Genomic DNA, 27,753 nt, shown 5'->3' on the forward strand with positions numbered 1-27,753 from the left:
AACAAAGTTTTCCAATATCTGTCTCCAGTTTGTTCCATTATCTGTCCCGAATGTGATCCAATATCTGTTCCCAATGTGTTCCAATATATGTCCCCAATGTGTTCCAATATCTGTCCCCAGATTGTTCCATTATCTGTCAACAAAGTGTTCCAATATCTGTCTCCAGTTTGTTCCATTATCTGTCCCGAATGTGATCCAATATCTGTTCCCAATGTGTTCCAATATATGTCCCCAATGTGTTCCAATATCTATCCCCAGTTTGTTCCATTATCTGTCAACAAAGTGTTCCAATATCTGTCTCCAGTTTGTTCCATTATCTGTCCCGAATGTGATCCAATATCTGTTCCCAATGTGTTCCAATATATGTCCCCAATGTGTTCCAATATCTATCCCCAGTTTGTTCCATTATCTGTCAACAAAGTGTTCCAATATCTGTCTCCAGTTTGTTCCATTATCTGTCCCGAATGTGATCCAATATCTGTTCCCAATGTGTTCCAATATCTGTCTCCAATGTGTTCCAATATCTGTCCACAATGTGTTCCAATATCTGACCCCCGTTTGTTCCATTATCTGTCAAAAAGGTGTTCCAATATCTGTTCCCAATGTGTTCCAATATCTGTCTCCAATGTGTTCCAATATCTGTCCACAATGTGTTCCAATATCTGCCTCCAGTTTGTTCCATTTTCTGTCCCCAATGTGTTCCAATATCTGTCACCAGTTTGTTCCATTATCTGTCCACTCTGTTTTACAATATATGTCACCAGTGTGTTCCAATATCTGTCCCCAGTGTGTTCCAATATCTGTCTCCAGTTTATTCCATTATTTGTCCACAATGTTGTACCATATCTGTCTCCAATGTGTTCCAATATCTGTCCACAATGTGTTGCAATATCTGTCCCCAGTTTGTTCCAATATCTGTCCCAAAGTGTTCCAATATCTGTCCCCAATGTGTTCCAATTTCTGTCCCCAGTATGTTCCAATATCTGTCCCCAGTATTTTCCATTATCTGACCCCAATGTGTCCCAATATCTGTCCCCAGTATGTTCCAATTTCTGTCCCCAGTATGTTCCAATATCTGTCCCCAATGTATTCCAATATCTTTCCCCTGTATGTTCCAATTTCTGTCCCCAGTATGTTCCAATTTCTGTCCCCAGTATGTTCCAATATCTGTCCCCAATGTGTCCCAACATCTGTCCCCGTTATGTTCCCATTTCTGTCCCCAGTATGTTCCAATTTCTGTCCCCAGTATGTTCCAATATCTGTCCACAATGTGTTCCAATATCTGTCAACAAAGTGTTCCAATATCTGTCTCCAGTTTGTTCCATTATCTGTCCCGAATGTGATCCAATATCTGTTCCCAATGTGTTCCAATATATGTGCCCAATGTGTTCCAATATCTGTCCCCAGTTTGTTCCATTATCTGTCCACAATGTGTTCCAATTCCTGTCCCCAGTTTGTTCCATTATCTGTCAACAAAGTGTTCCAATATCTGTCCCCAGCTTGTTCCATTATCTGTCCCGAATGTGATCCGATATCTGTTCCCAATGTGTTCCAATATATGTCCCCAATGTGTTCCAATATCTGTCCCCAGTTTGTTCCATTATCTGTCAACAAAGTGTTCCAATATCTGTCTCCTGTTTGTTCCATTATCTGTCCCGAATGTGATCCAATATTTGTTCCCAATGTGTTCCAATATATGTGCCCAATGTGTTCCAATATCTGTCCCCAGTTTGTTCCATTATCTGTCAACAAAGTGTTCCAATATCTGTCTCCAGTTTGTTCCATTATCTGTCCCGAATGTGTTCCAATATCTGACCCCCGTTTGTTCCATTATCTGTCAAAAAGGTGTTCCAATATCTGTTCCCAATGTGTTCCAATATCTGTCTCCAATGTGTTCCAATATCTGTCTCCAATGTGTTCCAATATCTGTCCACAATGTGTTCCAATATCTGTCTCCAGTTTGTTCCATTATCTGTCCCCAATATGTTCCAATATATGTCCCCAGTTTGTTCCATTATCTGTCAAAAAAGTGTTCCAATATCTGTCCCCAGTTTGTTCCATTATCTGTCCACAATGTTTTACCATATCTGTCTCCAATGTGTTCCAATATCTGTATCCAATGTGTTCCAATATCTGTCCACAATGTGTTCCAATATCTGTCTCCAGTTTGTTCCATTTTCTGTCCCCAATGTGTTCCAATATCTGTCACCAGTTTGTTCCATTATCTGTCCACTCTGTTTTACAATATATGTCACCAGTGTGTTCCAATATCTGTCCCCAGTGTGTTCCAATATCTGTCTCCAGTTTATTCCATTATTTGTCCACAATGTTGTACCATATCTGTCTCCAATGTGTTCCAATATCTGTCCACAATGTGTTCCAATATCTGTCCCCAGTTTGTTCCAATATCTGTCCCAAAGTGTTCCAATATCTGTCCCCAATGTGTTCCAATTTCTGTCCTCAGTATGTTCCAATATCTGTCCCCAGTATTGTCCATTATCTGACCCCAATGTGTCCCAATATCTGTCCCCAGTATGTTCCAATTTCTGTCCCCAGTATGTTCCAATATCTGTCCCCAATGTATTCCAATATCTGTCCCCTGTATGTTCCAATTTCTGTCCCCAGTATGTTCCAATTTCTGTCCCCAGTATGTTCCAATATCTTTCCCCAATGTGTCCCAATATCTGTCCACGGTATGTTCCCATTTCTGTCCCCAGCATGTTCCAATATCTGTCCACAATGTGTTCCAATATCTGTCCCCAATGTGTTCCAATTTCTGTCCCCAGTATGTTCCTATATCTGTCCCCAATGTTTTCCAATTTCTGTCCCCAGTATGTTCCAATGTCTGCCCCCAGTATGTTCCAATTTCTGTCCCCAGTTTGTTCCAATTTCTGTCCCCAGTATGTTCCAATATCTGTCCCCAATGTATTCCAATATCTGTCCCCAGTATGTTCCAATTTCTGTCCCCAGTATGTTCCAATATCTGTCCCCAATGTGTCCCAATATCTGTCCCCAGTATGTTCCCATTTCTGTCCCCAGTATGTTCCAATATCTGTCCACAATGTGTTCCAATATCTGTCCCCAATGTGTTCCAATTTCTGTCCCCAGTATGTTCCTATATCTGTCCCCAATGTTTTCCAATTTCTGTCCTTAGTATGTTCCTATGTCTGCCCCCAATATGTTCCAACATCTGCCCCCAGTATGTTCCAATTTCTGTCCCCAGTATGTTCCAATATCTGTCCGCAGTATGTTCCAATATCTGTCCCCAATATGTTCCAATTTCTGTCCCCAGTATGTTCTAATATCTGTCCACAATGTGTTCCAATATCTGTCCCCAATGTGTTCCAATTTCTGTCCCCAGTATGTTCCTATATCTGTCCCCAATGTTTTCCAATTTCTGTCCCCAATATGTTCCCATTTCTGTCCCCAGTATGTTCCAATATCTGTCCACAATGTGTTCCAATATCTGTCCCCAATGTGTTCCAATTTCTGTCCCCAGTATGTTCCTATATCTGTCCCCAATGTTTTCCAATTTCTGTCCTTAGTATGTTCCTATGTCTGCCCCCAATATGTTCCAACATCTGCCCCCAGTATGTTCCAATTTCTGTCCCCAGTATGTTCCAATATCTGTCCGCAGTATGTTCCAATATCTGTCCCCAATATGTTCCAATTTCTGTCCCCAGTATGTTCTAATATCTGTCCACAATGTGTTCCAATATCTGTCCCCAATGCGTTCCAATTTCTGTCCCCAGTATGTTCCTATATCTGTCCCCAATGTTTTCCAATTTCTGTCCCCAATATGTTCCAATTTCTGTCCCCAGTATGTTCCAAATTCTGTCCCCAGTGTGTTCCGATATCTGTCCCCAGTATGTTCCATTATCTGTCCACAATGTGTTCCAATTCCTGTCCCCAGTTTGTTCCATTATCTGTCAACAAAGTGTTCCAATATTTGTCCCCAGTATGATCCAATTTCTGTCCCCAGTAAGTTCCAATATCTGTCCCAAGTATGTTCCAATTTCTTCCCCAGTGTGTTCCAATATTCTGACTCCTATGTGTTCCATTAGCTGTCCCCAGTATGTTCCAATGTCTGTGCCCAGTATGTGCCAATATCTGCCTCCAGTTTGTTCCATTATCTGTCCCCAGTGTGTTCCAATATCTGTCCCCAGTTTGTTTCATTACCTGTCCACAATGTTTTTCAATATCTGTCCCCAGTGTGTTCCAGTATCTGTGTCCAGTTTGTTCCAATATCTGTCCCGAATGTGATCCAATATCTGTTCCCAATGTGTTCCAATATATGTGCCCAATGTGTTCCAATTCCTGTCCCCAGTTTGTTCCATTATCTGTCAACAAAGTGTTCCAATATCTGTCCCCAGTTTGTTCCATTATCTGTCCCGAATGTGATCCAATATCTGTCTCCAGTTTGTTCCATTATCTGTCCCCAATATGTTCCAATGTATGTCCCCAGTTTGTTCCATTATCTGTCAAAAAAGTGTTCCAATATCTGTCCCCAGTTTGTTCCATTATCTGTCCACAATGTTTTACCATATCTGTTCCCAATGTGTTCCAATATCTGTATCCAATGTGTTCCAATAACTGTCCACAATGTGTTCCAATATCTGTCTCCAGTTTGTTCCATTATCTGTCCCCAATATGTTCCAATATATGTCCCCAGTTTGTTCCATTATCTGTCAAAAAAGTGTTCCAATATCTGTCCCCAGTTTGTTCCAATATCTGTCCACAATGTTTTACCATATCTGTCTCCAATGTGTTCCAATATCTGTATCCAATGTGTTCCAATATCTGTCCACAATGTGTTCCAATATCTGTCTCCAGTTTGTTCCATTTTCTGTCCCCAATGTGTTCCAATATCTGTCACCAGTTTGTTCCATTATCTGTCCACTCTGTTTTACAATATATGTCACCAGTGTGTTCCAATATCTGTCCCCGGTGTGTTCCAATATCTGTCTCCAGTTTATTCCATTATTTGTCCACAATGTTGTACCATATCTGTCTCCAATGTGTTCCAATATCTGTCCACAATGTGTTCCAATATCTGTCCCCAGTTTGTTCCAATATCTGTCCCAAAGTGTTCCAATATCTGTCCCCAATGTGTTCCAATTTCTGTCCCCAGTATGTTCCAATATCTGTCCCCAGTATTTTCCATTATCTGACCCCAATGTGTCCCAATATCTGTCCCCAGTATGTTCCAATTTCTGTCCCCAGTATGTTCCAATATCTGTCCCCAATGTGTCCCAATATCTGTCCCCGGTATGTCCCAATATCTGTCCCCAGTATGTTCCAATTTCTGTCCCCAGTATGTTCCAATATCTGTCCCCAATGTGTCCCAATTTCTGTCCCCAGTATGTTCCTATATCTGTCCCCAATGTTTTCCAATTTCTGTCCCCAGTATGTTCCAATGTCTGTCCCCAGTTTGTTTCATTACCTGTCCACAATGTTTTTCAATATCTGTCCCCAGTGTGTTCCAGTATCTGTGTCCAGTTTGTTCCATTATCTGTCCACAATGTGTCCCAATATCTGTCCCCGGTATGTTCCCAATATCTGTCCCCTGTATGTTCCAATTTCTGTCCCCAGTATGTTCCAATTTCTGTCCCCAGTATGTTCCAATATCTGTCCCCAATGTGTCCCAATATCTGTCCCCGGTATGTTCCCATTTCTGTCCCCAGCATGTTCCAATATCTGTCCACAATGTGTTCCAATATCTGTCCCCAATGTGTTCCAATTTCTGTCCTCAGTATGTTCCAATATCTGTCCCCAGTATTGTCCATTATCTGACCCCAATGTGTCCCAATATCTGTCCCCAGTATGTTCCAATTTCTGTCCCCAGTATGTTCCAATATCTGTCCCCAATGTATTCCAATATCTGTCCCCTGTATGTTCCAATTTCTGTCCCCAGTATGTTCCAATTTCTGTCCCCAGTATGTTCCAATATCTTTCCCCAATGTGTCCCAATATCTGTCCACGGTATGTTCCCATTTCTGTCCCCAGCATGTTCCAATATCTGTCCACAATGTGTTCCAATATCTGTCCCCAATGTGTTCCAATTTCTGTCCCCAGTATGTTCCTATATCTGTCCCCAATGTTTTCCAATTTCTGTCCCCAGTATGTTCCAATGTCTGCCCCCAGTATGTTCCAATTTCTGTCCCCAGTTTGTTCCAATTTCTGTCCCCAGTATGTTCCAATATCTGTCCCCAATGTATTCCAATATCTGTCCCCAGTATGTTCCAATTTCTGTCCCCAGTATGTTCCAATATATGTCCCCAATGTGTCCCAATATCTGTCCCCAGTATGTTCCCATTTCTGTCCCCAGTATGTTCCAATATCTGTCCACAATGTGTTCCAATATCTGTCCCCAATGTGTTCCAATTTCTGTCCCCAGTATGTTCCTATATCTGTCCCCAATGTTTTCCAATTTCTGTCCTTAGTATGTTCCTATGTCTGCCCCCAATATGTTCCAACATCTGCCCCCAGTATGTTCCAATTTCTGTCCCCAGTATGTTCCAATATCTGTCCGCAGTATGTTCCAATATCTGTCCCCAATATGTTCCAATTTCTGTCCCCAGTATGTTCTAATATCTGTCCACAATGTGTTCCAATATCTGTCCCCAATGTGTTCCAATTTCTGTCCCCAGTATGTTCCTATATCTGTCCCCAATGTTTTCCAATTTCTGTCCCCAATATGTTCCCATTTCTGTCCCCAGTATGTTCCAATATCTGTCCACAATGTGTTCCAATATCTGTCCCCAATGTGTTCCAATTTCTGTCCCCAGTATGTTCCTATATCTGTCCCCAATGTTTTCCAATTTCTGTCCTTAGTATGTTCCTATGTCTGCCCCCAATATGTTCCAACATCTGCCCCCAGTATGTTCCAATTTCTGTCCCCAGTATGTTCCAATATCTGTCCGCAGTATGTTCCAATATCTGTCCCCAATATGTTCCAATTTCTGTCCCCAGTATGTTCTAATATCTGTCCACAATGTGTTCCAATATCTGTCCCCAATGTGTTCCAATTTCTGTCCCCAGTATGTTCCTATATCTGTCCCCAATGTTTTCCAATTTCTGTCCCCAATATGTTCCAATTTCTGTCCCCAGTATGTTCCAAATTCTGTCCCCAGTGTGTTCCGATATCTGTCCCCAGTATGTTCCATTATCTGTCCACAATGTGTTCCAATTCCTGTCCCCAGTTTGTTCCATTATCTGTCAACAAAGTGTTCAAATATTTGTCCCCAGTATGATCCAATTTCTGTCCCCAGTAAGTTCCAATATCTGTCCCAAGTATGTTCCAATTTCTTCCCCATTATGTTCCAATATTCTGACTCCTATGTGTTCCATTAGCTGTCCCCAGTATGTTCCAATGTCTGTGCCCAGTATGTGCCAATATCTGCCTCCAGTTTGTTCCATTATCTGTCCCCAGTGTGTTCCAATATCTGTCCCCAGTTTGTTTCATTACCTGTCCACAATGTTTTTCAATATCTGTCCCCAGTGTGTTCCAGTATCTGTGTCCAGTTTGTTCCAATATCTGTCCCGAATGTGATCCAATATCTGTTCCCAATGTGTTCCAATATATGTGCCCAATGTGTTCCAATTCCTGTCCCCAGTTTGTTCCATTATCTGTCAACAAAGTGTTCCAATATCTGTCCCCAGTTTGTTCCATTATCTGTCCCGAATGTGATCCAATATCTGTCTCCAGTTTGTTCCATTATCTGTCCCCAATATGTTCCAATGTATGTCCCCAGTTTGTTCCATTATCTGTCAAAAAAGTGTTCCAATATCTGTCCCCAGTTTGTTCCATTATCTGTCCACAATGTTTTACCATATCTGTTCCCAATGTGTTCCAATATCTGTATCCAATGTGTTCCAATAACTGTCCACAATGTGTTCCAATATCTGTCTCCAGTTTGTTCCATTATCTGTCCCCAATATGTTCCAATATATGTCCCCAGTTTGTTCCATTATCTGTCAAAAAAGTGTTCCAATATCTGTCCCCAGTTTGTTCCAATATCTGTCCACAATGTTTTACCATATCTGTCTCCAATGTGTTCCAATATCTGTATCCAATGTGTTCCAATATCTGTCCACAATGTGTTCCAATATCTGTCTCCAGTTTGTTCCATTTTCTGTCCCCAATGTGTTCCAATATCTGTCACCAGTTTGTTCCATTATCTGTCCACTCTGTTTTACAATATATGTCACCAGTGTGTTCCAATATCTGTCCCCGGTGTGTTCCAATATCTGTCTCCAGTTTATTCCATTATTTGTCCACAATGTTGTACCATATCTGTCTCCAATGTGTTCCAATATCTGTCCACAATGTGTTCCAATATCTGTCCCCAGTTTGTTCCAATATCTGTCCCAAAGTGTTCCAATATCTGTCCCCAATGTGTTCCAATTTCTGTCCCCAGTATGTTCCAATATCTGTCCCCAGTATTTTCCATTATCTGACCCCAATGTGTCCCAATATCTGTCCCCAGTATGTTCCAATTTCTGTCCCCAGTATGTTCCAATATCTGTCCCCAATGTGTCCCAATATCTGTCCCCGGTATGTCCCAATATCTGTCCCCAGTATGTTCCAATTTCTGTCCCCAGTATGTTCCAATATCTGTCCCCAATGTGTCCCAATTTCTGTCCCCAGTATGTTCCTATATCTGTCCCCAATGTTTTCCAATTTCTGTCCCCAGTATGTTCCAATGTCTGTCCCCAGTTTGTTTCATTACCTGTCCACAATGTTTTTCAATATCTGTCCCCAGTGTGTTCCAGTATCTGTGTCCAGTTTGTTCCATTATCTGTCCACAATGTGTCCCAATATCTGTCCCCGGTATGTTCCCAATATCTGTCCCCTGTATGTTCCAATTTCTGTCCCCAGTATGTTCCAATATCTGTCCCCAGTATGTTCCAATATCTGTCCCCAATGTGTCCCAATATCTGTCCCCGGTATGTTCCCATTTCTGTCCCCAGCATGTTCCAATATCTGTCCACAATGTGTTCCAATATCTGTCAACAAAGTGTTCCAATATCTGTCTCCAGTTTGTTCCATTATCTGTCCCGAATGTGATCCAATATCTGTTCCCAATGTGTTCCAATATATGTGCCCAATGTGTTCCAATATCTGTCCCCAGTTTGTTCCATTATCTGTCAACAAAGTGTTCCAATATCTGTCTCCAGTTTGTTCCATTATCTGTCCCGAATGTGATCCAATATCTGTCTCCAATGTGTTCCAATATCTGTTCACAATGTGTTCCAATATCTGACCCCCGTTTGTTCCATTATCTGTCAAAAAGTTGTTCCAATATCTGTTCCCAATGTGTTCCAATATCTGTCTCCAATGTGTTCCAATATCTGTCTCCAATGTGTTCCAATATCTGTCCACAATGTGTTCCAATATCTGTCTCCAATGTGTTCCAATATCTGTCTCCAATGTGTTCCAATATCTGTCCCCAGTGTGTTCCAATATCTGTCTCCAGTTTATTCCATTATTTGTCCACAATGTTGTACCATATCAGTCTCCAATGTGTTCCAATATCTGTCCACAATGTGTTCCAATATCTGTCTCCAATGTGTTCCAATATCTGTCTCCAATGTGTTCCAATATCTGTCTCCAATGTGTTCCAATATCTGTCCACAATGTGTTCCAATATCTGTCTCCAGTTTGTTCCATTATCTGTCCCCAATATGTTCCAATATATGTCCCCAGTTTGTTCCATTATCTGTCAAAAAAGTGTTCCAATATCTGTCCCCAGTTTGTTCCATTATCTGTCCACAATGTTTTACCATATCTGTCTCCAATGTGTTCCAATATCTGTATCCAATGTGTTCCAATATCTGTCCACAATGTGTTCCAATATCTGTCTCCATTTTGTTCCATTTTCTGTCCCCAATGTGTTCCAATATCTGTCACCAGTTTGTTCCATTATCTGTCCACTCTGTTTTACAATATATGTCACCAGTGTGTTCCAATATCTGTCCCCAGTGTGTTCCAATATCTGTCTCCAGTTTATTCCATTATTTGTCCACAATGTTGTACCATATCTGTCTCCAATGTGTTCCAATATCTGTCCACAATGTGTTCCAATATCTGTCCCCAGTTTGTTCCAATATCTGTCCCAAAGTGTTCCAATATCTGTCCCCAATGTGTTCCAATTTCTGTCCCCAGTATGTTCCAATATCTGTCCCCAGTATTTTCCATTATCTGACCCCAATGTGTCCCAATATCTGTCCCCAGTATGTTCCAATTTCTGTCCCCAGTATGTTCCAATTTCTGTCCCCAGCATTTTCCATTATCTGTCCCCAATGTGTCCCAATATCTGTCCCCAGTATGTCCCAATATCTGTCCCCAGTATGTTCCAATTTCTGTCCCCAGTATGTTCCAATATCTGTCCCCAATGTATTCCAATATCTGTCCCCTGTATGTTCCAATTTCTGTCCCCAGTATGTTCCAATTTCTGTCCCCAGTATGTTCCAATATCTGTCCCCAATGTGTCCCAATATCTGTCCCCGGTATGTTCCCATTTCTGTCCCCAGCATGTTCCAATATCTGTCCACAATGTGTTCCAATATCTGTCAACAAAGTGTTCCAATATCTGTCTCCAGTTTGTTCCATTATCTGTCCCGAATGTGATCCAATATCTGTTCCCAATGTGTTCCAATATATGTGCCCAATGTGTTCCAATATCTGTCCCCAGTTTGTTCCATTATCTGTCAACAAAGTGTTCCAATATCTGTCTCCAGTTTGTTCCATTATCTGTCCCGAATGTGATCCAATATCTGTTCCCAATGTGTTCCAATATATGTCCCCAAAGTGTTCCAATATCTGTCTCCAATGTGTTCCAATATCTGTCCACAATGTGTTCCAATATCTGACCCCCGTTTGTTCCATTATCTGTCAAAAAGGTGTTCCAATATCTGTTCCCAATGTGTTCCAATATCTGTCTCCAATGTGTTCCAATATCTGTCTCCAATGTGTTCCAATATCTGTCCACAATGTGTTCCAATATCTGTCTCCAGTTTGTTCCATTATCTGTCCCCAATATGTTCCAATATATGTCCCCAGTTTGTTCCATTATCTGTCAAAAAAGTGTTCCAATATCTGTCCCCAGTTTGTTCCATTATCTGTCCACAATGTTTTACCATATCTGTCTCCAATGTGTTCCAATATCTGTATCCAATGTGTTCCAATATCTGTCCACAATGTGTTCCAATATCTGTCTCCAGTTTGTTCCATTTTCTGTCCCCAATGTGTTCCAATATCTGTCACCAGTTTGTTCCATTATCTGTCCACTCTGTTTTACAATATATGTCACCAGTGTGTTCCAATATCTGTCCCCAGTGTGTTCCAATATCTGTCTCCAGTTTATTCCAATATTTGTCCACAATGTTGTACCATATCTCTGCTGACGGGGGTGGTACCAGGTTATTTGAGGGTGGCAAATGTTGTGCCCCTGTTCAAGAAAGGGAATAGGAACAACCCTGGGAATTACAGGCCAGTTAGTCTTACTTCGGTGGTAGGCAAGTTGATGGAAAAGGTGCTGAGGGATAGGATTTCTGAGCATCTGGAAAGACACTGCTTGATTCGGGACAGTCAGCACGGTTTTGTGAGGGGTAGGTCTTGCCTCACAAGCCTGATTGAATTCTTTGAGCAGGTGACCAAGCAAGTGGATGAGGGTAAACCAGTGGATGTGGTGTACATGGATTTTAGTAAGGCATTCGATAAGGTCCCCCATGGTAGACTTATGGAGAAAGTCAGGAGGCATGGGATAGTGGGTAATGTGGCCAGTTGGATTAAGAATTGGCTAACTGATAGAAGGCAGAGAGTGGTCTTAGATGGTAAATACTCATCCTGGAGCCCAGTTACCAGTGGTGTGCCGCAGGGATCAGTTCTGGGTCCTCTCCTGTTTGTGATTTTTATTAACGACTTGGATGAGGAAGTCGAAGGGTGGGTCAGTAAATTTGCAGATGATACAAAGGTTGGTGGAGTTGTGGATACCGAGGAGGGCTATTGTCGTCTGCAAAGGGACTTGGATAGGTTGCAGTGCTGGGCTGAAAAGTGGCAGATGGAGTTTAACCCTGAAAAGTGTGAGGTCGTCAATTTTGGAAGGACAAACATGAATGCAAAATACTGGGTTAACGGTAGGGTTCTTGGGCATGTGGAGGAGCAGAGAGACCTTGGGGTCTATGTGCATAGATCATTGAAAGTTGCAACTCAAGTGGATAGGGCTGTGAAGAAGGCATATGGGGTGTTAGCGTTCATTAGCAGAGGGATTGAATTTAAGAGCCGTGAGGTGATGATGCAGCTGTACAGGACCTTGGTAAGGCCTCATTTGGAGTACTGTGTGCAGTTCTGGTCGCCTCATTTTAGGAAGGATGTGGAAGCCTTGGAGAGGGTGCAGAGGAGATTTACCAGGATGTTGCCTGGAATGGAGAATAAGTCTTACGAGGAAAGGCTGAACATTCTAGGCCTCTTCTCATTAGAACGGAGAAGGATGAGGGGTGACATGATAGAGGTTTATAAGATGATCAGGGGAATAGATAGGGTAGACAGTCAGAAACTTTTTCCCCGGGTGGAGCAAAGCGTTACAAGGGGTCATAAATTTAAGGTGAAGGGTGGGAGATATAAGGGGGATGTCAGGGGAAGGTTCTTTACCCAGAGAGTGGTCGAGGCATGGAATGCCTTGCCCGGGGAAGTTGTTGAGTCAGAAACTTTAGGGACTTTCAAAAGGCTTTTGGATAGGTATATGGATAAAGGAGAATGATGGGGTATAGATTAAATTGTCCTTGACAGAGGACAAAGGATCGGCACAACATTGTGGGCCGAAGGGCCTGTTCTGCGCTGTATGTTCTATGTTCTATGTTCTATATCAGTCTCCAATTTGTTCCAATATCTGTCCACAATGTGTTCCAATATCTGTCTCCAGTTTGTTCCAATATCTGTCCCAAAGTGTTCCAATATCTGTCCCCAATGTGTTCCAATTTCTGTCCCCAGTATGTTCCAATATCTGTCCCCAGTATTTTCCATGACCTGACCCCAATGTGTCCCAATGTCTGTCCCCAGTATGTTCCAATTTCTGTCCCCAGTATGTTCCAATATCTGTCCCCAATGTGTCCCAATATCTGTCCCCGGTATGTACCCATTTCTGTCCCCAGCATGTTCCAATAGCTGTCCACAATGTGTTCCAATATCTGTCAACAAAGTGTTGCAATATCTGTCTCCAGTTTGTTCCATTATCTGTCCCGAACGTGATCCAATATCTGTTCCCAATGTGTTCCAATATATGTCCCCAATGTGTTCCAATATCTGTCCCCAGTTTGTTCCATTATCTGTCAACATAGTGTTCCAATATCTGTCTCCAGTTTGTTCCATTATCTGTCCCGAATGTGATCCAATATCTGTTCCCAATGTGTTCCAATATATGTCCCCAATGTGTTCCAATATCTGTCTCCAATGTGTTCCAATATCTGTCCACAATGTGTTCCAATATCTGACCCCCGTTTGTTCCATTATCTGTCAAAAAGGTGTTCCAATATCTGTCTCCAATGTGTTCCAATATCTGTCTCCAATGTGTTCCAATATCTGTCTCCAATGTGTTCCAATATCTGTCCACAATGTGTTCCAATATCTGTCTCCAGTTTGTTCCATTATCTGTCCCCAATATGTTCCAATATATGTCCCCAGTTTGTTCCATTATCTGTCAAAGAAGTGTTCCAATATCTGTCCCCAGTTTGTTCCATTATCTGTCCACAATGTTTTACCATATCTGTCTAAAATGTGTTCCAATATCTGTATCCAATGTGTTCCAATATCTGTCCACAATGTGTTCCAATATCTGTCTCCAGTTTGTTCCATTTTCTGTCCCCAATGTGTTCCAATATCTGTCACCAGTTTGTTCCATTATCTGTCCACTCTGTTTTACAATATATGTCACCAGTGTGTTCCAATATCTGTCCCCAGTGTGTTCCAATATCTGTCTCCAGTTTATTCCATTATTTGTCCACAATGTTGTACCATATCTGTCTCCAATGTGTTCCAATATCTGTCCACAATGTGTTCCAATATCTGTCCCCAGTTTGTTCCAATATCTGTCCCAAAGTGTTCCAATATCTGTCCCCAATGTGTTCCAATATCTGTCTCCAGTTTGTTCCATTATCTGTCCCCAATATGTTCCAATATATGTCCCCAGTTTGTTCCATTATCTGTCAAAAAAGTGTTCCAATATCTGTCCCCAGTTTGTTCCATTATCTGTCCACAATGTTTTACGATATCTGTCTAAAATGTGTTCCAATATCTGTCTCCAATGTGTTCCAATATCTGTCCACAATGTGTTCCAATATCTGTCCCCAGTATGTTCCAATATCTGTCCCCAGTATTTTCCATTATCTGACCCCAATGTGTCCCAATATCTGTCCCCAGTATGTTCCAATTTCTGTCCCCAGCATTTTCCATTATCTGTCCCCAATGTGTCCCAATATCTGTCCCCAGTATGTTCCAATTTCTGTCCCCAGTATGTTCCAATATCTGTCCCCAATGTATTCCAATATCTGTCCCCTGTATGTTCCAATTTCTGTCCCCAGTATGTTCCAATTTCTGTCCCCAGTATGTTCCAATATCTGTCCCCAATGTGTCCCAATATCTGTCCCCGGTATGTTCCCATTTCTGTCCCCAGCATGTTCCAATATCTGTCCACAATGTGTTCCAATATCTGTCTCCAATGTGTTCCAATATCTGTCTCCAATGTGTTCCAATATCTGTCCACAATGTGTTCCAATATCTGTCTCCAGTTTGTTCCATTATCTGTCCCCAATATGTTCCAATATATGTCCCCAGTTTGTTCCATTATCTGTCAAAGAAGTGTTCCAATATCTGTCCCCAGTTTGTTCCATTATCTGTCCACAATGTTTTACCATATCTGTCTAAAATGTGTTCCAATATCTGTATCCAATGTGTTCCAATATCTGTCCACAATGTGTTCCAATATCTGTCTCCAGTTTGTTCCATTTTCTGTCCCCAATGTGTTCCAATATCTGTCACCAGTTTGTTCCATTATCTGTCCACTCTGTTTTACAATATATGTCACCAGTGTGTTCCAATATCTGTCCCCAGTGTGTTCCAATATCTGTCTCCAGTTTATTCCATTATTTGTCCACAATGTTGTACCATATCTGTCTCCAATGTGTTCCAATATCTGTCCACAATGTGTTCCAATATCTGTCCCCAGTTTGTTCCAATATCTGTCCCAAAGTGTTCCAATATCTGTCCCCAATGTGTTCCAATATCTGTCTCCAGTTTGTTCCATTATCTGTCCCCAATATGTTCCAATATATGTCCCCTGTTTGTTCCATTATCTGTCAAAAAAGTGTTCCAATATCTGTCCCCAGTTTGTTCCATTATCTGTCCACAATGTTTTACCATATCTGTCTAAAATGTGTTCCAATATCTGTCTCCAATGTGTTCCAATATCTGTCCACAATGTGTTCCAATATCTGTCCCCAGTATGTTCCAATATCTGTCCCCAGTATTTTCCATTATCTGACCCCAATGTGTCCCAATATCTGTCCCCAGTATGTTCCAATTTCTGTCCCCAGCATTTTCCATTATCTGTCCCCAATGTGTCCCAATATCTGTCCCCAGTATGTTCCAATTTCTGTCCCCAGTATGTTCCAATATCTGTCCCCAATGTATTCCAATATCTGTCCCCTGTATGTTCCAATTTCTGTCCCCAGTATGTTCCAATTTCTGTCCCCAGTATGTTCCAATATCTGTCCCCAATGTGTCCCAATATCTGTCCCCGGTATGTTCCCATTTCTGTCCCCAGCATGTTCCAATATCTGTCCACAATGTGTTCCAATATCTGTCCCCAATGTGTTCCAATTTCGGTCCCCAGTATGTTCCTATATCTGTCCCCAATGTTTTCCAATTTCTGTCCCCAGTATGTTCCAATGTCTGCCCCCAGTATGTTCCAATTTCTGTCCCCAGTTTGTTCCAATTTCTGTCCCCAGTATGTTCCAATATCTGTCCCCAATGTATTCCAATATCTGTCCCCAGTATGTTCCAATTTCTGTCCCCAGTATGTTCCAATATCTGTCCCCAATGTGTCCCAATATCTGTCCCCAGTATGTTCCCATTTCTGTCCCCAGTATGTTCCAATATCTGTCCACAATGTGTTCCAATATCTGTCCCCAATGTGTTCCAATTTCTGTCCCCAGTATGTTCCTATATCTGTCCCCAATGTTTTCCAATTTCTGTCCCCAGTATGTTCCAACATCTGCCCCCAGTATGTTCCAATTTCTGTCCCCAGTATGTTCCAATATCTGTCCGCAGTATGTTCCAATATCTGTCCCCAGTATGTTCCAATATCTGTCCACAATGTGTTCCAATATCTGTCCCCAGTGTGTTCCAATTTCTGTCCCCAGTATGTTCCTATATCTGTCCCCAATGTTTTCCAATTTCTGTCCCCAGTATGTTCCAACATCTGCCCCCAGTATGTTCCAATTTCTGTCCCCAGTATGTTCCAATATCTGTCCGCAGTATGTTCCAATATCTGTCCCCAGTATGTTCCAATATCTGTCCCCAATGTGTTCCAATTTCTGTCCCCAGTATGTTCCAATATCTGTCCCCAATGTTTTCCAATTTCTGTCCCCAGTATGTTCCAATGTCTGCCCACAATATGTTCCAACATCTGCCCCCAGTATGTTCCAATTTCTGTCCCCAGTATGTTCCAATATCTGTCCGCAGTATGTTCCAATATCTGTCCCCAATATGTACCAATTTCTGTCCCCAGTATGTTCCAATATCTGTCCCCAATGTATTCCAATATCTGTCCCCTGTATGTTCCAATTTCTGTCCCCAGTATGTTCCAATTTCTGTCCCCAGTATGTTCCAATATCTGTCCCCAATGTGTCCCAATATCTGTCCCCGGTATGTTCCCATTTCTGTCCCCAGCATGTTCCAATATCTGTCCACAATGTGTTCCAATATCTGTCCCCAATGTGTTCCAATTTCTGTCCCCAGTATGTTCCTATATCTGTCCCCAATGTTTTCCAATTTCTGTCCCCAGTATGTTCCAATGTCTGCCCACAATATGTTCCAACATCTGCCCCCAGTATGTTCCAATTTCTGTCCCCAGTATGTTCCAATATCTGTCCACAGTATGTTCCAATATCTGTCCCCAATATGTACCAATTTCTGTCCCCAGTATGTTCCAAATTCTGTCCCCAGTGTGTTCCGATATCTGTCCCCAGTATGTTCCAATTTCTGTCCCCAGTATGTTCCTATATCTGTCCCCAATGTTTTCCAATTTCTGTCCCCAGTATGTTCCAAAGTCTGCCCCCAATATGTTCCAACATCTGCCCCCAGTATGTTCCAATTTCTGTCCCCAGTATGTTCCAATTTCTGTCCCCAGTATGTTCCAATATCTGTCCGCAGTATGTTCCAATATCTGTCCCCAATATGTTCCAATTTCTGTCCCCAGTATGTTCCAATTTCTGTCCCCAGTATGTTCCAATATCTGTCCCCAATATGTTCCAATTTCTGTCCCCAGTATGTTCCAATTTCTGTCCACAATGTGTTCCAATATCTGTCCCCAATGTGGTCCAATATCTGTCCCCAGCATGTTCCAATGTCTGTCCACAATGTGTTCCAATATCTGTCCCCAATGTGTTCCAATTTCTGTCCCCAGTATGTTCCTATATCTGTCCCCAATTTTTTCCAATTTCTGTCCCCAGTATGTTCCAATGTCTGCCCCCAGTATGTTCCAATTTCTGTCCCCAGCATGTTTCCATATCTGTCCCCAATGTATTCCAATATGTGTCCCCAGTATGTTTCAATTTCTGTCCCCAGTATGTTCCAATATCTGTCCCCAATGTGTCCCAATATCTGTCCCCAGTATGTTCCCATTTCTGTCCCCAGTATGTTCCAATATCTGTCCACAATGTGTTCCAATATCTGTCCCCAATGTGTTCCAATTTCTGTCCCCAGTATGTTCCTATATCTGTCCCCAATGTTTTCCAATTTCTGTCCACAGTATGTTCCAACATCTGCCCCCAGTATGTTCCAATATCTGTCCCCAGTATGTTCCAATTTCTGTCCCCAGTATGTTCCAATATCTGTCCCAAATGTGTTCCAATTTCTGTCCCAAGTATGTTCCTATATCTGTCCCCAATGTTTTCCAATTTCTGTCCCCAGTATGTTCCAATGTCTGCCCACAATATGTTCCAACATCTGCCCCCAGTATGTTCCAATTTCTGTCCCCAGTATGTTCCAATATCTGTCCGCAGTATGTTCCAATATCTGTCCCCAATATGTACCAATTTCTGTCCCCAGTATGTTCCAAATTCTGTCCCCAGTGTGTTCCGATATCTGTCCCCAGTATGTTCCAATTTCTGTCCCCAGTATGTTCCTATATCTGTCCCCAATGTTTTCCAATTTCTGTGCCCAGTATGTTCCAATGTCTGCCCCCAATATGTTCCAACATCTGCCCCCGGTATGTTCCAATTTCTGTCCCCGGTATGTTCCAATTTCTGTCCCCAGTATGTTCCAATATCTGCCCGCAGTATGTTCCAATATCTGTCCCCAATGTATTCCAATATCTGTCCCCTGTATGTTCCAATTTCTGTCCCCAGTATGTTCCAATTTCTGTCCCCAGTATGTTCCAATATCTGTCCCCAATGTGTCCCAATATCTGTCCCCGGTATGTTCCCATTTCTGTCCCCAGCATGTTCCAATATCTGTCCACAATGTGTTCCAATATCTGTCCCCAATGTGTTCCAATTTCGGTCCCCAGTATGTTCCTATATCTGTCCCCAATGTTTTCCAATTTCTGTCCCCAGTATGTTCCAATGTCTGCCCCCAGTATGTTCCAATTTCTGTCCCCAGTTTGTTCCAATTTCTGTCCCCAGTATGTTCCAATATCTGTCCCCAATGTATTCCAATATCTGTCCCCAGTATGTTCCAATTTCTGTCCCCAGTATGTTCCAATATCTGTCCCCAATGTGTCCCAATATCTGTCCCCAGTATGTTCCCATTTCTGTCCCCAGTATGTTCCAATATCTGTCCACAATGTGTTCCAATATCTGTCCCCAATGTGTTCCAATTTCTGTCCCCAGTATGTTCCTATATCTGTCCCCAATGTTTTCCAATTTATGTCCCCAGTATGTTCCAACATCTGCCCCCAGTATGTTCCAATTTCTGTCCCCAGTATGTTCCAATATCTGTCCGCAGTATGTTCCAATATCTGTCCCCAGTATGTTCCAATATCTGTCCACAATGTGTTCCAATATCTGTCCCCAGTGTGTTCCAATTTCTGTCCCCAGTATGTTCCTATATCTGTCCCCAATGTTTTCCAATTTCTGTCCCCAGTATGTTCCAACATCTGCCCCCAGTATGTTCCAATTTCTGTCCCCAGTATGTTCCAATATCTGTCCGCAGTATGTTCCAATATCTGTCCCCAGTATGTTCCAATATCTGTCCCCAATGTGTTCCAATTTCTGTCCCCAGTATGTTCCAATATCTGTCCCCAATGTTTTCCAATTTCTGTCCCCAGTATGTTCCAATGTCTGCCCACAATATGTTCCAACATCTGCCCCCAGTATGTTCCAATTTCTGTCCCCAGTATGTTCCAATATCTGTCCGCAGTATGTTCCAATATCTGTCCCCAATATGTACCAATTTCTGTCCCCAGTATGTTCCAATATCTGTCCCCAATGTATTCCAATATCTGTCCCCTGTATGTTCCAATTTCTGTCCCCAGTATGTTCCAATTTCTGTCCCCAGTATGTTCCAATATCTGTCCCCAATGTGTCCCAATATCTGTCCCCGGTATGTTCCCATTTCTGTCCCCAGCATGTTCCAATATCTGTCCACAATGTGTTCCAATATCTGTCCCCAATGTGTTCCAATTTCTGTCCCCAGTATGTTCCTATATCTGTCCCCAATGTTTTCCAATTTCTGTCCCCAGTATGTTCCAATGTCTGCCCACAATATGTTCCAACATCTGCCCCCAGTATGTTCCAATTTCTGTCCCCAGTATGTTCCAATATCTGTCCACAGTATGTTCCAATATCTGTCCCCAATATGTACCAATTTCTGTCCCCAGTATGTTCCAAATTCTGTCCCCAGTGTGTTCCGATATCTGTCCCCAGTATGTTCCAATTTCTGTCCCCAGTATGTTCCTATATCTGTCCCCAATGTTTTCCAATTTCTGTCCCCAGTATGTTCCAAAGTCTGCCCCCAATATGTTCCAACATCTGCCCCCAGTATGTTCCAATTTCTGTCCCCAGTATGTTCCAATTTCTGTCCCCAGTATGTTCCAATATCTGTCCGCAGTATGTTCCAATATCTGTCCCCAATATGTTCCAATTTCTGTCCCCAGTATGTTCCAATTTCTGTCCCCAGTATGTTCCAATATCTGTCCCCAATATGTTCCAATTTCTGTCCCCAGTATGTTCCAATTTCTGTCCACAATGTGTTCCAATATCTGTCCCCAATGTGGTCCAATATCTGTCCCCAGCATGTTCCAATGTCTGTCCACAATGTGTTCCAATATCTGTCCCCAATGTGTTCCAATTTCTGTCCCCAGTATGTTCCTATATCTGTCCCCAATTTTTTCCAATTTCTGTCCCCAGTATGTTCCAATGTCTGCCCCCAGTATGTTCCAATTTCTGTCCCCAGCATGTTTCCATATCTGTCCCCAATGTATTCCAATATGTGTCCCCAGTATGTTTCAATTTCTGTCCCCAGTATGTTCCAATATCTGTCCCCAATGTGTCCCAATATCTGTCCCCAGTATGTTCCCATTTCTGTCCCCAGTATGTTCCAATATCTGTCCACAATGTGTTCCAATATCTGTCCCCAATGTGTTCCAATTTCTGTCCCCAGTATGTTCCTATATCTGTCCCCAATGTTTTCCAATTTCTGTCCACAGTATGTTCCAACATCTGCCCCCAGTATGTTCCAATATCTGTCCCCAGTATGTTCCAATTTCTGTCCCCAGTATGTTCCAATATCTGTCCCAAATGTGTTCCAATTTCTGTCCCCAGTATGTTCCTATATCTGTCCCCAATGTTTTCCAATTTCTGTCCCCAGTATGTTCCAATGTCTGCCCACAATATGTTCCAACATCTGCCCCCAGTATGTTCCAATTTCTGTCCCCAGTATGTTCCAATATCTGTCCGCAGTATGTTCCAATATCTGTCCCCAATATGTACCAATTTCTGTCCCCAGTATGTTCCAAATTCTGTCCCCAGTGTGTTCCGATATCTGTCCCCAGTATGTTCCAATTTCTGTCCCCAGTATGTTCCTATATCTGTCCCCAATGTTTTCCAATTTCTGTGCCCAGTATGTTCCAATGTCTGCCCCCAATATGTTCCAACATCTGCCCCCGGTATGTTCCAATTTCTGTCCCCGGTATGTTCCAATTTCTGTCCCCAGTATGTTCCAATATCTGCCCGCAGTATGTTCCAATATCTGTCCCCAATATGTTCCAATTTCTGTCCCCAGTATGTTCCAATATCTGTCCCCAATATGTTCCAATTTCTGTCCCCAGTATGTTCCAATATCTGTAAACAATGTGTTCCAATATCTGTCCCCAATGTGGTCCAATTTCTGTCCCCAGTATGTTCCTATATCTGTCCCCAATGTTTTCCAACTTCTGTCCCCAGTATGTTCCAATGTCTGCCCCCAATATGTTCCAATGTCTGTCCCCAATGTGTTCCAAAATCTGTCCCCAGTATGTTCCAATTTCTGTCCCCAGTATGTTCCAAATACTGTCCCCAGTGTGTTCCGATATCTGTCCCCAGTATGTTCCAATTTCTGTCCCCAGTATGTTCCAATATCTGTTCCCAGTATGTTCCAATATCTGTCCCCAGTCTGTTCCAATATCTGTCCCAAGTATGTTCCAATATTCTGACTCCTATGTGTTCCAATATCTGTCCCCAATGTATTCCAATATCTGTCCCCCGTTTTTCCATTATCTGTCCAAACTGTTTTTGCAATATCTGTACCAGGTTTGTTCAAATATCTTTCCAGAATGTTTTACAATATCTGTCCCCAATGTGTTCCAGTATCCGTCTCCAATGTGTTCCACTATCTGTCTCCTGTTTGTTCCATTATCTGTCCACAATGCTTTACAATATCTTTCCCCAGTTGGTTCCAATATCTGCCCCCAGTTTGTTCCATTATCTGCCCCCAGTTTGTTCCATTATCTGTCCACAATTTTTTACCATATCTGTTTCCAATGTGTTCCAATATCTGTCCACAATGTGTTCCAATATCTGTCTCCAATTTGTTCCATTATTTGTTCCGAATGTGATCCAATATATGTCCCCAGTGTGTTCCAATATCTGTCCTCAGTTTGTTCCATTATCTGTCCCAACGTGTTCCAATATCTGTCCCCAATGTTTTCCAATATCTGTCCACAATGATTGACAATATCTGTCCCCAGTGTGTTCCAATATCTGTATCCAGTTTGTTCCATTATCTGTCCCCAATGTGATCCAATATCTGTCACCAATGTGTTCCAATATCTGTCCACAATGATTGACAATATCTGTCCCCAGTGTGTTCCAATATCTGTATCCAGTTTGTTCCATTATCTGTCCCCAATGTGTTCCAATATCTGTACCCAGATTGTTCCATTATCTGTCCCCGATTTGTTCCAATATCTTTCTCCAGTTTGTTCCATTATCTCTCCACAATATGTTCCAATATATGTCCCCAGTTTGTTCCATTATCTGTCAAAAAAGTGTTCCAATATCTGTCCCCAGTTTGTTCCATTATCTGTCCACAATGTTTTACAATATCTGTCCCCAATGTGTTCCAATATCTGTCCCCAGTGTGTTCCAATATCTGTCCCCTGTTTGTTCCATTATTTTTCCACAATGTTTTACCATATCTGTCTCCAATGTGTTCCAATATCTGTCCACAATGTGTTCCAACATCTGTCCCCAGTTTGTTCCATTATCTGTCAACAATGTGTTCCAATATCTGCCCCCAGTTTGTTCCATTATTTGTCCACAATGTTTGATCATATCTGTCTCTAATGTGTTCCAATATCTGTCCACAATGTGTTCCATTATCTGCCTCCAGTTTATTCCATTATCTGTCCACAATGTGTTCCAATATCTGCCCCCAGTTTGTTCCATTATTTGTCCACAATGTTTTACCATATCTGTCTCCAATGTTTTCCAATATCTGTCCACAATGTGTTCCAATATCTGTCCACAGTTTGTTCCATTATCTGTCAACAATGTGTTCCAATATCTGTCCCCAGTTTGTTCCATTATTTGTCCACAATGTTTTACCATATCTGTCTCCAATGTGTTCCAATATCTGTCCACAATGTGTTCCAATATCTGTCCCCAGTTTGTTCCATTATCTGTCAACAATGTGTTCCAATATCTGTCCCCAGTTTGTTCCATTATCTGTCCACAATGTTTTACCATATCTGTCTCCACTGTGTTCCAATATCTGACCCCAGTGTGTTCCAATATCTGTCTCCAGTTTATTCCATTATTTGTCCACAATGTTGTACCATATCTGTCTCCAATGTGTTCCAATATCTGTCCACAATGCGTTCCAATATCTGTCTCCAGTTTGTTCCATTATCTGTCCCCAATATGTTCCAATATATGTCCCCAGTTCGTTCCATTATCTGTCAAAAAAGTGTTCCAATATCTGTCCCCAGTTTGTTCCATTATCTGTCCACAATGTTTTACCATATCTGTCTAAAATGTGTTCCAATATCTGTATCCAATGTGTTCCAATATCTGTCCACAATGTGTTCCAATATCTGTCTCCAGTTTGTTCCATTTTCTGTCCCCAATGTGTTCCAATATCTGTCACCAGTTTGCTCCATTATCTGTCCACTCTGTTTTACAATATATGTCACCAGTGTGTTCCAATATCTGTCCCCAGTGTGTTCCAATATCTGTCTCCAGTTTATTCCATTATTTGTCCACAATGTTGTACCATATCTGTCTCCAATGTGTTCCAATATCTGTCCACAATGTGTTCCAATATCTGTCCCCAGTATGTTCCAATATCTGTCCCCAGTATTTTCCATTATCTGACCCCAATGTGTCCCAATATCTGTCCCCAGTATGTTCCAATTTCTGTCCCCAGCATTTTCCATTATCTGTCCCCAATGTGTCCCAATATCTGTCCCCAGTATGTTCCAATTTCTGTCCCCAGTATGTTCCAATATCTGTCCCCAATGTATTCCAATATCTGTCCCCTGTATGTTCCAATTTCTGTCCCCAGTATGTTCCAATTTCTGTCCCCAGTATGTTCCAATATCTTTCCCCAATGTGTCCCAATATCTGTCCCCGGTATGTTCCCATTTCTGTCCCCAGCATGTTCCAATATCTGTCCACAATGTGTTCCAATATCTGTCCCCAATGTGTACCAATTTCGGTCCCCAGTATGTTCCTATATCTGTCCCCAATGTTTTCCAATTTCTGTCCCCAGTATGTTCCAATGTCTGTCCCCAGTATGTTCCAATTTCTGTCCCCAGTTTGTTCCAATTTCTGTTCCCAGTATGTTCCAATATCTGTCCCCAATGTATTCCAATATCTGTCCCCAGTATGTTCCAATTTCTGTCCCCAGTATGTTCCAATATCTGTCCCCAATGTGTCCCAATATCTGTCCCCAGAATGTTCCCATTTCTGTCCCCAGTATGTTCCAATATCTGTCCACAATGTGTTCCAATATCTGTCCCAAATGTGTTCCAATTTCTGTCCCCAGTATGTTCCAATATCTGTCCGCAGTATGTTCCAATATCTGTCCCCAGTATGTTCCAATATCTGTCCACAATGTGTTCCAATATCTGTCCCCAATGTGTTCCAATTTCTGTCCCCAGTATGTTCCTATATCTGTCCCCAATGTTTTCCAATTTCTGTCCCCAGTATGTTCCAACATCTGCCCCCAGTATGTTCCAATTTCTGTCCCCAGTATGTTCCAATATCTGTCCGCAGTATGTTCCAATATCTGTCCCCAGTATGTTCCAATATCTGTCCCCAATGTGTTCCAATTTCTGTCCCCAGTATGTTCCAATATCTGTCCCCAATGTTTTCCAATTTCTGTCCCCAGTATGTTCCAATGTCTGCCCACAATATGTTCCAACATCTGCCCCCAGTATGTTCCAATTTCTGTCCCCAGTATGTTCCAATATCTGTCCGCAGTATGTTCCAATATCTGTCCCCAATATGTACCAATTTCTGTCCCCAGTATGTTCCAATATCTGTCCCCAATGTATTCCAATATCTGTCCCCTGTATGTTCCAATTTCTGTCCCCAGTATGTTCCAATTTCTGTCCCCAGTATGTTCCAATATCTGTCCCCAATGTGTCCCAATATCTGTCCCCGGTATGTTCCCATTTCTGTCCCCAGCATGTTCCAATATCTGTCCACAATGTGTTCCAATATCTGTCCCCAATGTGTTCCAATTTCTGTCCCCAGTATGTTCCTATATCTGTCCCCAATGTTTTCCAATTTCTGTCCCCAGTATGTTCCAATGTCTGCCCACAATATGTTCCAACATCTGCCCCCAGTATGTTCCAATTTCTGTCCCCAGTATGTTCCAATATCTTTCCGCAGTATGTTCCAATATCTGTCCCCAATATGTACCAATTTCTGTCCCCAGTATGTTCCAAATTCTGTCCCCAGTGTGTTCCGATATCTGTCCCCAGTATGTTCCAATTTCTGTCCCCAGTATGTTCCTATATCTGTCCCCAATGTTTTTCAATTTCTGTCCCCAGTATGTTCCAAAGTCTGCCCCCAATATGTTCCAAAATCTGCCCCCAGTATGTTCCAATTTCTGTCCCCAGTATGTTCCAATATCTGTCCGCAGTATGTTCCAATATCTGTCCCCAATATGTTCCAATTTCTGTCCCCAGTATGTTCCAATATCTGTCCCCAATATGTTCCAATTTCTGTAACCTGTATGTTCCAATTTCTGTCCACAATGTGTTCCAATATCTGTCCCCAATGTGGTCCAATATCTGTCCGCGGTATGTTCCCATTTCTGTCCCCAGCATGTTCCAATATCTGTCCACAATGTGTTCCAATATCTGTCCCCAATGTGTTCCAATTTCTGTCCCCAGTATGTTCCTATATCTGTCCCCAATTTTTTCCAATTTCTGTCCCCAGTATGTTCCAATGTCTGCCCCCAGTATGTTCCAATTTCTGTCCCCAGCATGTTCCAATATCTGTCCCCAATGTATTCCAATATGTGTCCCCAGTATGTTCCAATTTCTGTCCCCAGTATGTTCCAATATCTGTCCCCAATGTGTCCCAATATCTGTCCCCAGTATGTTCCCATTTCTGTTCCCAGTATGTTCCAATATCTGTCCACAATGTGTTCCAATATCTGTCCCCAATGTGTTCCAATTTCTGTCCCCAGTATGTTCCTATATCTGTCCCCAATGTTTTCCAATTTCTGTCCACAGTATGTTCCAACATCTGCCCCCAGTATGTTCCAATATCTGTCCCCAGTATGTTCCAATTTCTGTCCCCAGTATGTTCCAATATCTGTCCCCAATGTGTTCCAATTTCTGTCCCCAGTATGTTCCTATATCTGTCCCCAATGTTTTCCAATTTCTGTCCCCAGTATGTTCCAATGTCTGCCCACAATATGTTCCAACATCTGCCCCCAGTATGTTCCAATTTCTGTCCCCAGTATGTTCCAATATCTGTCCGCAGTATGTTCCAACATCTGTCCCCAATATGTACCAATTTCTGTCCCCAGTATGTTCCAAATTCTGTCCCCAGTGTGTTCCGATATCTGTCCCCAGTATGTTCCAATTTCTGTCCCCAGTATGTTCCTATATCTGTCCCCAATGTTTTCCAATTTCTGTGCCCAGTATGTTCCAATGTCTGCCCCCAATATGTTCCAACATCTGCCCCCAGTATGTTCCAATTTCTGTCCCCGGTATGTTCCAATTTCTGTCCCCAGTATGTTCCAATATCTGCCCGCAGTATGTTCCAATATCTGTCCCCAATATGTTCCAATTTCTGTCCCCAGTATGTTCCAATATCTGTCCCCAATATGTTCCAATTTCTGTCCCCAGTATGTTCCAATATCTGTAAACAATGTGTTCCAATATCTGTCCCCAATGTGGTCCAATTTCTGTCCCCAGTATGTTCCTATATCTGTCCCCAATGTTTTCCAACTTCTGTCCCCAGTATGTTCCAATGTCTGCCCCCAATATGTTCCAATGTCTGTCCCCAATGTGTTCCAAAATCTGTCCCCAGTATGTTCCAATATCTGTCCCCAATATGTTCCAATTTCTGTCCCCAGTATGTTCCAAATACTGTCCCCAGTGTGTTCCGATATCTGACCCCAGTATGTTCCAATTTCTGTCCCCAGTATGTTCCAATATCTTTTCCCAGTATGTTCCAACATCTGTCCCCAGTCTGTTCCAATATCTGTCCCAAGTATGTTCCAATATTCTGACTCCTATGTGTTCCAATATCTGTCCCCAATGTATTCCAATATCTGTCCCCCGTTTTTCCATTATCTGTCCAAACTGTTTTTGCAATATCTGTACCAGGTTTGTTCAAATATCTTTCCAGAATGTTTTACAATATCTGTCCCCAATGTGTTCCAGTATCCGTCTCCAATGTGTTCCACTATCTGTCTCCTGTTTGTTCCATTATCTGTCCACAATGCTTTACAATATCTTTCCCCAGTTGGTTCCAATATCTGCCCCCAGTTTGTTCCATTATCTGCCCCCAGTTTGTTCCATTATCTGT

The sequence above is a fragment of the Heterodontus francisci genome, chromosome 11 (assembly GCF_036365525.1).
Source record: "Heterodontus francisci isolate sHetFra1 chromosome 11, sHetFra1.hap1, whole genome shotgun sequence".
Lineage (NCBI taxonomy): Eukaryota > Metazoa > Chordata > Chondrichthyes > Heterodontiformes > Heterodontidae > Heterodontus > Heterodontus francisci.